Source organism: Gossypium raimondii, chromosome 3, assembly GCF_025698545.1.
Source record: "Gossypium raimondii isolate GPD5lz chromosome 3, ASM2569854v1, whole genome shotgun sequence".
In the NCBI taxonomy this organism is placed as follows: Eukaryota; Viridiplantae; Streptophyta; class Magnoliopsida; order Malvales; family Malvaceae; genus Gossypium; species Gossypium raimondii.
Window position 1 is genome coordinate 43,693,749 of NC_068567.1, and position 11,784 is coordinate 43,705,532.

An 11,784-nucleotide genomic window follows, 5' to 3' on the forward strand; every position below is an offset into this window, starting at 1 on the left:
TTCCGTCTTGTTCTACCATCCTTAATAAGTCCGGAGATAGGATATAATCTATGTCATCTTCAAAGTCATGAGATCCCTCCAAACACATGTCTCGCTCAAAAAGAGATTCTGAGTCAGTAGCAGTGTCACTCATGTCGTTGATATCCAGGGACCCATTGTAGGTGCAAAAGAATATAGAAGGAATGTATGAATTTAAGAATAATTATCTGTACAATATGATTATGAATGAATGAAAGAATGATTTGGAAAAAATAATGAAAGAATAAAAATAATTATTCATTAAGAATGAAAGAATATTGGCTAAAAAATGATTGCAAAGATATATTTCATTAAAATAACGACGTTCTAACATGAGCCTATTTCACAAAAGAGTTCTTATGCCTCTAGGCTGAAAGTAACAAGTGTGTTCTGATATTACTCTTAGTAAGCTCTAAATACTACAGGGGTCTCTTCTGCAGTTCTAATTATTCAGAACAGTCCCAAGTTTATAAGGGCGAATATCTAACGAGATTCCTTTTCAATTGTTTCTTCGTATACGGCATTGATGTGAACGTTTCCCAACACTTCTTTATACATCGCATTCACCCCATTATCAATGTGATTGGGTAGCGGATTTTCTGCACTAGATGAATCATCAAATTTGACAATGCCCATACTGATAAGCCTTTCAACCACTTTTTTAAAAGCAATGCAATTTTCTATGGAATGCCCCGTAATTCCTGCATGATAATCGCATTTTGCATTTGCGTCGTACCATTTGGGGTACGGAGATTGTGGGGGTTTTGAGTAGAAAGGGGCTACCATATGCGCATTAAACAGATTTTGATATAACTCCTTATACGTCACTGGGATGGGTGTGAACTGGAGTCTTTCTGTGTTTGGCCTCGAGTTTGATTCTTTCTTTGAAGGGCCTTGATAGCTAGCTGCTACCGTCCTTGGATGGCCTTCAGTGATTGATTTTGAATGCCCTTTATTATACAAGCTCATGTTGCTCACTTCATTTTTCTTGTGCTTTGGGGTTGATCTTTTAGCACTTTTCCCCGCATCTATCTTCCCACTTCTTATGGCATTTTCAATCATCTCGCCAAACATTACCATATCTGAGAAGCTCGTAGTAGCGCTTCCCAACATATGGTTAATGAATGGGGATTTCAGAGTGTTGATGAAAAGCATCGTGGTTTCTTTCTCCAAAAGAGGTGGCCGGACTTGTGTCGCTACCTCTCTCCATCTTTGGGCATATTGCCTAAAGCTCTCACTTTGCTTCTTTTCCATGTTCTGCAATGTGATTCTATCGGGTGTCATGTCTGTTACATGGTTGTACTGTTTTATGAAAGCCTGTGCCAAGTCCTTCCATGAATGGATGTTGGTACGGCTCAACTGGTTGTACTATTTGGCAGCCGATCAATTAGATTGTCTTGGAAATAATGAATTAACAGTTGCTCGTTATTAACATATCCCGGTAGAACATCATGATGTGAGCTTCAGGACAACTAGTCCCATTATACTTTTTGAACTCTGACATCTTGAACTTAGGCGGGAGCACTAAATCAGGGACCAAACTCAGATCCTTGGCGTCAACTCCACAATGGTAGTCAGTGTTCTCCATGGCTCTAAATTTTTCCTCTAGCCATCTACACCGGTCCTCAAGTTGTTTCGGCAAGTTCATTCTTGCTTTTTCTATTTCTGCCACGTCATCGAGGTCAGGGACCACAGGATTGGTAGGGTTGTCCCCGGGATTAGAACCCGAGCCTGTTTGAAAGTGCATTGGTACCGAGGCACCAGCCTGATATTGAGGTCTAATACTGACAGGTATCCTTTGTGGGCACATATCTGGTTGTGCCTGGGTACTTGTCGGGGTGAAACCTGGAGGATAAATAGGGTCCTCATGATCAACCTCAGAATCCACTACAGGGCTTTTTCCTTTATCGTTCCCTCCAGCCAATAACTGAGCCAACTGGTTCGTCATGGTTCTTTGGGCTTCTAGCATGTCTTGTTGAATTTTATCCAGTCGTTCCTGCATCTGTCTTGCATCTGTCTTGCATCTCTTTTTGCAATTGTTCCAATCTTTCTAACCTCTGATCCATTGCTTTTGTTTGGCAACGAGTACAGTAGTGATATCTGGTTGGCAAATTTTTGTTGATTTCCAGGGTAACTACCATAATATCATTTAATTAGGGCTCTTTCGTGAAATTTAATGCAAATGATGTAATGAAATGTAATGCAGATGAATGGAATGAATGCAAAAAGAGACATTGATTCTGATTCAATTCTATTAGAACAACTTTACTAGAAAAAAAATTTCTTTACATAAAACGAATATTTATACAGCTTTACCGTCATAGGAGGTGACATTCGATCCTCTTCTTCATTCGAGCGTTAAGATAAATCTCACGAACTCTTCAAAAGGGACATCTCTTGCTTGATCCAGGCCGCGACTCGTTGCTCACTCATCCTCGTGATACTCGTTGGCTTTTCTTTAAGAAAGTTTAGCAGCTCTCGAATAATCTTTGTCATATTGAATCCTCGGGCAACGGAGCGGTAGTCGTGTAGTCCTCCATTAAACTATCATCCTTCTCTTATCACGTTTTCTTAGACTATATTCGGACAACCGTATTGTCATCCACTTTATCAAGAAAACCATTTTCTTATGACAAGCTCTCTATTTAGCAACTGAACGTGAATCAACACCTCTTTTTTTTTATGATGAAAATGCAATGCAATTATAACTAAAAAGAAAACATGTTAGTACAAAGCAAAAGCAAGCAAGAATAAATAGAACATCTATTCGAGTGACCACTCGGGGCTTGAAGTGGTTCTATCTAGGGTAGGCTCTTAGGTTCACTATATGCGGTTTGGCTCTAAAGCAAAGGTACCCGAACAGCAGATTCCTCGATCCTCACCCATTATAGGCTCATACGGATCGAGTTCAGTTCAGGGGGATACATTTCCCTATGGCTGCACGGAGATGAAAATCTCACGAAGACCTAGGTATGGATGTATCCCGAAAGCGACCCACTATCCTGCACAGAGGTGAAAACCTCACAAAGGACTAGTTTTTCACTTCCACTTAAAAGATGTGACCCATGGTCATGCAATGCAACGTGTAGAGATATAAAAATTTAAAATGCAATACATGATGAAAACTAAAACTCAAAAATAGATGGAATGCAATGAGAGGATCATATATTAAAAATAAAAATTTCAACTTTCGACAAAAAGACAAAAAATAATCAATTTACGGCTTGACTCTCTTATGTTCCCCAATGGAGTCGCCAAGCTGTTGACACCATTTTTTATAAGAACGGGGTCGACTTGGATTTAAAAAAAATGAAAATGAATATGGGAGTCGCCACCAATCTTTTTTTGATGAGTTGTGATCGGGTCACCTTAGAAAATGGTTGTTTTTAATAAACGATTTGATTTTATCAAAACAACGCTTTTGGTCTACGAAATTTAGAAAATGGGTTCGGGAGTCGGTTACGTACGAGGAAGGATTAGCACCCTCGTAACGCCCAAAATTGGTACCTAGTTGATTACTTAATGTCTTGGTGTCGAAAATTAAAAACTCGAAAAGAATTTAAAAATATGATCCCTCTTTATATTGTGCTATTTTAAAATTACTCAAATAAATCAAAATAAAAAATGCCTCATTATCTTGAAGTAACAAGATGTCACATCCAGTAAGTTAAGATACGACACCTCATATTTCTAAGAATAAGATTGCCTGTTATTTTTTATTTAAACCTCATTTATTTCATTTTTAAAAGGATATTCGGTTATTTAGGTTTAACGTGAGAAAAATCGAAACCCAGTAAGTTAAGGCACGACTTCTCGAATTTCCAAATACGAAATATTGCCTTTATTATTTCTTTGAAAAATCCTCGTCTCGAGAAAACAACGTGTCATATCCAATGCGTTAGGACACAACGTATTGAATTCCCGATAATGAGCTTTTATTTATATTTTTTTTATTAAAGAGCATTCTCGATTATTTAGATTCAACGAAAAATTAGAACCCAACACGTTAGGGCCCAATTCTCTCGAGGATCCCAAGTATCGAGTATTGCCTTTATTTTCAAAATTTTCCTTTTACGAATTTGGGTAAAAATTGATGTAATGTTAAATTTAATGTATGAATAAATGGTTACGTTGATGAATGACAATAATATTAAAATACGAATAAAAAATTCATAGTACATATAATGGCAATAAGCACACAACATACATTATTTAAAGACTAGCATTAATAATCAAAGATGAATAAATTAAATAACATATGTAACAATTTTAAGATGAGTAGTACAAAGCAAATTAAAATAAATAAAGTGTAGAACAATTTTAAAATGATAATAAATGAGTTTTAAATAAATAATGTGAAAAAGAAATTTAAACATCAACTATATACAAAACAATTCAAACAAATATTATATATGGAAAATTTTGAAATAAATAATATATATGTACATATAAATTTAAAATGGATAATATATATACATATATTCAAAATAAATAACATATGTAAAAAAGTGAAATAAATAATTATAAGTCTAAAACAGTTTTAAATAAAACAATATGTATAAGGAAATATCCTAAATAATAAAAACAAGAGCAGTTAAAAAAACATATATATGGAAGGAGAAAATAAAAAAAAATGGGGCTGAAAAGGTCAAGGGCGTGATTGAAATCAGTATAAAATTAAGGGGCTTAATTAAAAAAAGGAATAAGGGACCAAAACAAAATAAGCGCAAAGGCACAGGAACTAAAGTGGAAATTAATCCCATTCCCATGCGCACCGTTTTCAAGCTGGACGAAAATGAAGCAAGCGCAAAAACCACAGGGCCAAATTAAAAACTCAAAACAAAAGGCAGAAGGGCCAAATTGAAACAGACGACAAAGCGGAAGGACCTGGGTTGGAAACAACCCATTCAACGAAAACGCGCAGATCCCTCTGGAGCAGATCGGGACACACTCGGATTGTATTAAAATGACGCCGTTTTGGCGCCTGAAGCTTAGGTTCAAAACGACGCCGTATGGGTCCTAATATAAAAGCAATTTTTTGTTTTTACTCATTCAGCCATTCAATTTTAAAAATAAAAAATAAGACACTCACAAATCCTCTCAAACCTCTCAAAGCACCCCAAATCCGGCCATTGCCACCGCCGACGAACGGCCCCGCCACCGCCGTGGTCTGTGGCCGATGACGAAAGATGGGTTTTTTAGCCCCTTTTAAAGGCCGGTGGTCAGTGACCGGCGACGAGAGGCTGAAAGAGAAAAATCTAGCCCCCTTTTAAGTCTGATTCCGACGACGGGAAAAGGACTTCCGACGACCTGACTTGCGGGGCGATTCCAGGTGAGGTTCTTTCTTTCCTTTTCTCTTTTAATTTCGTAGATAAAAATAAATAAATAAAATACAATAGATTTCTAACATAAAAAAAAACGAATATCACCTTCAACAAAATTCAAATATTTTATTTTGTTTTTGTATTCAATCCTTTTTTTTTTGAAGAAGACATTACATAGATATATTCGGGCTTTTATAGCCGAAATTAAAAAATTCGTTTCGTTCCTTTGTTCTTGTTTGCTACTGCTTGGCCTCTTCTTTTGCGAGTTGTTTGCTCTTGCAGGTGCCAGATGCAGTGGCAGAGGAGGTGTGTGGCGCGGGTCAGAGGCAGTGCAGGCATGGCAGAGGGAGTCAGACGCATGGGGGAAGAGGTGGCGTGCGGCAGCAGCAAAGCTTAAGGTGGCTAGGGTTAGATTTGGCTGAAAACTTGAGTTTAGGTTGTGGGCCACTTGGGCCACTTGGGCCACTAGGTTTTTTTATTGGGCTGTTAATTTTTTTATATTTTTGGTTTGTTTTGCTAGTATGGGTCGGGGGCTAAAATTGGGCCTTACACCTCCTTCTTGCTACTTGATTTTCTTTTCTACTTCAACGAATTATTCAACGGAATCATCTATATATTATATCGTTTAAATATTATATTATATTTTTTTCTCTTTTCTTCTATGTATTAATTGAAAATTCAATTTTATCATAGTATTTATGAATCTTTACAAGCAAAAGGGAAAAAAAATTAAAGTTCAAGCTTATCTCTAAGATTGTTTTAAGCATAACCTTTTTACATGATTTACCTTTGAATTATGATGTGTTGTATGTGTTTGAAAATTGTACAAGAATGATTTTCAAGATTGACAACCAATTTCGAATGGATAAGACAAGTAATAAATCAAATTTCAAAGCAATTATGTGTCATATTCAAGTAAATTATGTTTTTTTATCAATATGTAAATTATGTTACATTGGGGCTTTGGAAAAATAATGTAAAATGTATCAATTAAATTTTAATATTAAGTATTTAATCCAAATATTGGTTAAGAATAAAGCTTATTATAAAAAATAAATATATGAATATTATATTTTATGTAATAAGGATAAATTCATAAATTATCATTACATTCCTAGGGAAATACTTAGTGAACCAAACGTAATAATGTAACTTTTTCGGATTTTAATTAATTCTTTTCAATGTATTCCAATAGTTGTAAAGTTATTTCCAATCAAAATATAAAATAAAAGAATTTGCCAAGACAAAATTATCATTTTTTTGTGTGTTTAGGAATAAGATTAAAAAATGTCTTTTCTTGTTATAAATATTTTTAAAATATATTTTCATTAACATCAAACTTTAGTATTAAGATAATTTCAATTCATATATATATATATATATAATATGAATACACTTGAATTTATTCCTACAATGTAGTGAGCAAAATTTTTGAATATTACATATTCACAAACTTGAGTTAATATACAAGTTATTTTTCAAATGTATTCATGTAATGGATCCAACCAAGGCGTGAGCAAGTCAAACCTTGTGGATTAAGTCAAATATTTTTAAAATAAAAATTATTGAAAATATTATTAATTATTTAATTCAAAGATTTGTTAATAATAGAAATTATTGAAAATGTTAAAATACATGATTATTATCTTTTATTTAATAGGAGTGATTTTGCAAAGTACCATTACATTTACATGAAAGTGTTGAGTGTATCAAATGTGTTAATGTAATTTTTTTAATCAATAATTTTAATATATATAAAATGTTATAAAATAACTTTCCGGTAATAACTTTTCATCAATCACATTCCTAAAAATTACATTCAATTAAAATCATAATATGAGAAAACACCAAACATTTCCTTATAAATTTTAAATTATCAAACTTACTAGTTTTAAATTGTTTTTCAACATTTGATTATGATTGTACATTTACATATCAAATAAAATATGCTGAAAATGATCTTATACACACGCGTGTGGTGTGTTTTAGACTTCACAAGCGGGTTTAGTGTATGAAAAGTATTTATAAGGTTTAGTAAAAAATAAAAATTATAAATAAGCATGACACTTGTCATACTCTCAAACTGCTTGTGAAGTCTAAAAAACACTACAAGTGGTATATCAAATAATTTTCCAAATATATAATATATTTACTTACTATAACTATTAAATCTATATTCATATTAAATGATATTTCTACATTTTTAATGCATGTTAAAGACCGTAAGGGGTGACCTGACGTCAAATGTAGTAGTCACTTTGGTATATTTCCGCACTTAAGGAGCATGTTTTCTAGGCGTTTTATAATTAATTATTGCATTTCAATAGTTAGTAGCTAAGTAGTAAAAGTTAATAAAATAAGTATTTTTGATACATTTTTTGCTATTAGTAACCTATTAGGCCAACACAAGCCTTAGGTAGGTTTAATTTGTGTATTTAAGTTGCAGGATGCTTACTTTTAGGCTCAATTGATGTAGGAACTTGGGACATTCCTGTGTTGAGCCATAGTAGCCTATGTTAAGCCATAGTGTCACACCCGACTCTCTTCAAGGCCCGAATTTAAAGAAGAGTCTGGGAGATGATTGTATAGAAATAGAAATTTGTGGGCTCTATTGAGATATTTAGGAACTTAAGTGGCTAGTTGAGAATAGTTAGATTTCAATTCTGGTTTAGTTAGATTGGAACCGACTGGTTCCATAGTGAGAGAGAAAATGATTAGGATTAAGTAGTGGTATTGATTTGTGGAGACCTTGTGAATGGAGTATATATATATATCTGTGTGTGTGGAAACATAATTTTTCTCAATTCTGTTTACCAATTTTTCTCTCTCTAAAGCATTGTCTTCTTAGGTCGCTCCAAAGAAGAAAAGGATGTAGCTAAAGGAAGCTCTGCGTGTTGCAGTTGTCGTGTGATTTGTCGGATCCCACAAATCATGAAGCGTAAGTGTAATTAAGGTTAACTAGTTTGTTATTTCGACATAGTCGTTGGGTAAAGGTTATGAATTGATTAAATGAAGGAATTTAATAATTAATTAGCTATTGATTTTCCAATATATTATTGAATTAGGTGCTGACTCAAATGCCCCAAATCATCCGTAAAGACAAAGAACGATTGTACGTACAGTTTGCATCGATAAGTGTAAGGAATCTAACTAGTTTGGATTCATAAAATAGTTCTAATTTCAACGATTGGTTTGAACTCATAAGTAGGTGTTTGGGGGCTGTTTTAATGGTAAATTGATTGAATTTATACTGAATTTTGGTTTAGGTTCGTTTATGGAATTATTAAGGAAAATTGGAAGATTTGCTAGTGTGCTGCAAGGAAGCAAAAAATAAGGTGTGGGTCCTAAAATCTAAAATTGTTTGAAAATTTTAAATATCATGTTATATATGATAAATTAGCTTTCTAATTGGATTGTCTTAATAGCCAAATTATTGATTTTGTGAGTGGCAGAACCAGGTATGTTTCGAGCCTTAAAAGATTGACATGTTGACAAAATTGCTAGTTTAATAGTATGGATGTTTGGTTGAGTTTGTAATTGCATATTTGAGTTATGAGATATGGGAATGTTTGACTGAATGATATAATGTGTTGAGATATTAAGCTTATGTATGATTTAAACGCATGAGATATTTGTTATATTGTGTACTGAAAAGGGTGCTATTTATGCACAATGAAAATCCGTAAAGTATGTGAAATTGAACGATATTGATTGATACCAACACAATAGTAATTTGAAAGATTGGAACGATGTTTCCATTTACTGAAAGTATGTGATTATTGAGGACATGCTAAGCATGTCAAATGAATGTGAAAAGTATTGAGTTATGATTATGTATGAGATTGTGTGGCATATTGCATATGCATTGAGTTGGGATTTTGTGGTTGACAGAGGAGTTTCGTGGAGTATCGGCGGCATATAAAGTCTGCATTATTCGTAGTTAGTGCACTGCACCCAGAGTACCGAAGGGATTGGCGATTTTATTGCATATTATAAGTTATTGGCGATTTTATTGCATATTATAAGTTATTGGCGATTATATCGCACTATTTGATATCTGGCAAATTTTTTGCATTATTGATTATTCGGTTGTTTTACCACATCTAGCTATGCTCATAATGTTTTGGAGTTTGGCAGACAGGTTCTGGGGAACTCGTGGTGTGTAGCGGATGGTATGGGTAGAAACCTTTTTGCATTGCATCATATGCACGACATATTCGAATGTTATTGATTTATGCTATGCATTGTATTTTGTTGTATTGAATGGTATTGACATTAATGATTGTTACTCGAATGAATGATGACCTATGCTCATACACCATTGACATCAATTTGATAATGACTATGTAATGATATGAAATTCCTATGATGGTTCTGTTTTATTCTGTTAATGGTAATATGTTTCATTGTATTTAATGTTTTTTCCTGTTTAAATAATTATTCGACTCACACTGAGCTTTTCATAAGCTCACCCCTAATAGTGTTTAACTTTTCAGGTAAACCTCAAAAATAGGACCAGACTCGGCATTCAGAGAATCAACTTGGACCTCGGATTATTATTATTTAATTAAGTATTATTAAGTCTTTATTGGTTTTGGCCTGTAATTTTTAATTATTTCTGGTCCGTGGCTTAGTAACTTTTCTTTTGGGGATTTTTGCATGCATGAATTACTCAAGCATAATAACCGGATAATGCATAATATCGGGCTGAAGTAAAATTTGATACTGTTCCCTAGTTTCCACTACATTGCAAAGGAACTGTTTTTGAAAAACAAATCGATAAGGCAACTAATTTTCCAAAATGACTTGAAAACTGGTTTTCCGCTGCATTAGTTTAACTTTGATTTTTTATTAAAGAAAAGCGACAAGCAAACGGTTTTTCTAAAACAACACTCTCAACAATAAAATGAATCCTAAGCATACACGACCTAATGAATGAATGCTTTTAGCTAACTCAAAGTACAACTACGATTTTCTCTAAAATAAGTTTATTTAAAGTCTTAAAAAGTAACGTAAGTTAGCTTAGCCATTTTGGTGGCTAATGTAGCCTTCTCAATCTAGCAATAACATCTAGGCCGGGTTTGGGAGGTTACAAAAAATGTGCCTAAACAAACCAAAACATACAAATTCACAATCAACCTATGTACCTAACCAATATGCCTTCATTGGCACCACAATTCAAACATCAATTTAAACTATAAACAATTACCACAATCTTCTATTTCATAATAGCTTAAACATATCAATTCACTAACATCCATTCTACAAGCACGACATTCTTACTCAAACACATATAATGACAATTTCAAATTCACCAAAAACACCAAATGCTAGCTACCATTAATTAACATATTACACCAACCACATCAACAAAGTACGAAAATGTCAATTAAAAGCTACCATTCCACGATATGTTACTTATCAACTAAGGGTTTAAAATATATACATATGGATACCCTAATTACATGCCACTTTTAACATTTTCAAAACAACAAAAAGACTACTGAAAGGATAACAGATAGTGTGTGGTCTCCTGAGTTGATCGAATCGATGTCACGATCCTGACAAATCTACAAGAATAAAATCAAAATGAGGTGATCTCATGAAAAGCTTAGTAAGTTCGTGAAATTCAACATATCATACTCGAAAATTTAAATTCAATAATAAAAGAACATAATGTAAGATCAATGATCATAATTCACCTATCTTAACCAACCAAGACAATTCAACCTATAGCATTCACACCATCAATTCACCATATTATTAAATCGTAAATCATTTCGAATACGCGGAAGAGTAATATCCAAATTAATCAATAATATGGTGAATTGATGGTGTGAATGTTATAGGTTGAATTGTAAATTGTAAATCATTTCGAATACGCGGAAAAGTAATATCCAAATGGGTCAACTCTAGGGAATTAATCAACACCTCAAGCTTCAGGGAGTTCGAAACACATGCTTGACCTCAAGCTTTCGGTACGGTATCCATTAATCGTATGAAGTATCGAATATAATTATTCACCAACTCAAAGCCTACTAGGCCCAAGGCCTATTACAAATACATCAGCTCAAAGCTTACTTCTTCTTAATGACTTGTCATTTGTATTCCGACTATTTACCAAGTTCACACGGGCCCTTCGTACATTTCCAATACATTTTAATCTTAATAATAATCTTTCATCAAACTAAGCATTCAATAATTATCACAATAATGACTATTACTTCAATGAATAGGTAAAAAGCAACTAATTAAACCATAAATTACATAATACAAACTTACCTATGACGTGGTTACTGGTAATTGATGACGACTATTCAATAACCCTTCCTTTCCCACGATTATCGATCGATTTACTCGTTTCTTGATCTAAATATGATAATTCAATTCAATTAATCCAATTTAACATCTTATAACACTTTAAATCATGTAATTAACTCTT

General features: G+C 33.5%; 1 long non-coding RNA gene across 1 annotated transcript; it reads left to right on the forward strand.

Annotated features, from left to right (window-relative positions):
- The first annotated feature begins 5,076 nt into the window (after positions 1 to 5,076).
- LOC105794363 (uncharacterized) lies at positions 5,077 to 5,982 on the forward strand. Its single transcript, XR_001133907.2, has 2 exons — positions 5,077 to 5,350; positions 5,625 to 5,982. It is a non-coding gene; the product is annotated as an uncharacterized LOC105794363 (long non-coding RNA).
- The last annotated feature ends 5,802 nt before the right edge of the window (positions 5,983 to 11,784 follow it).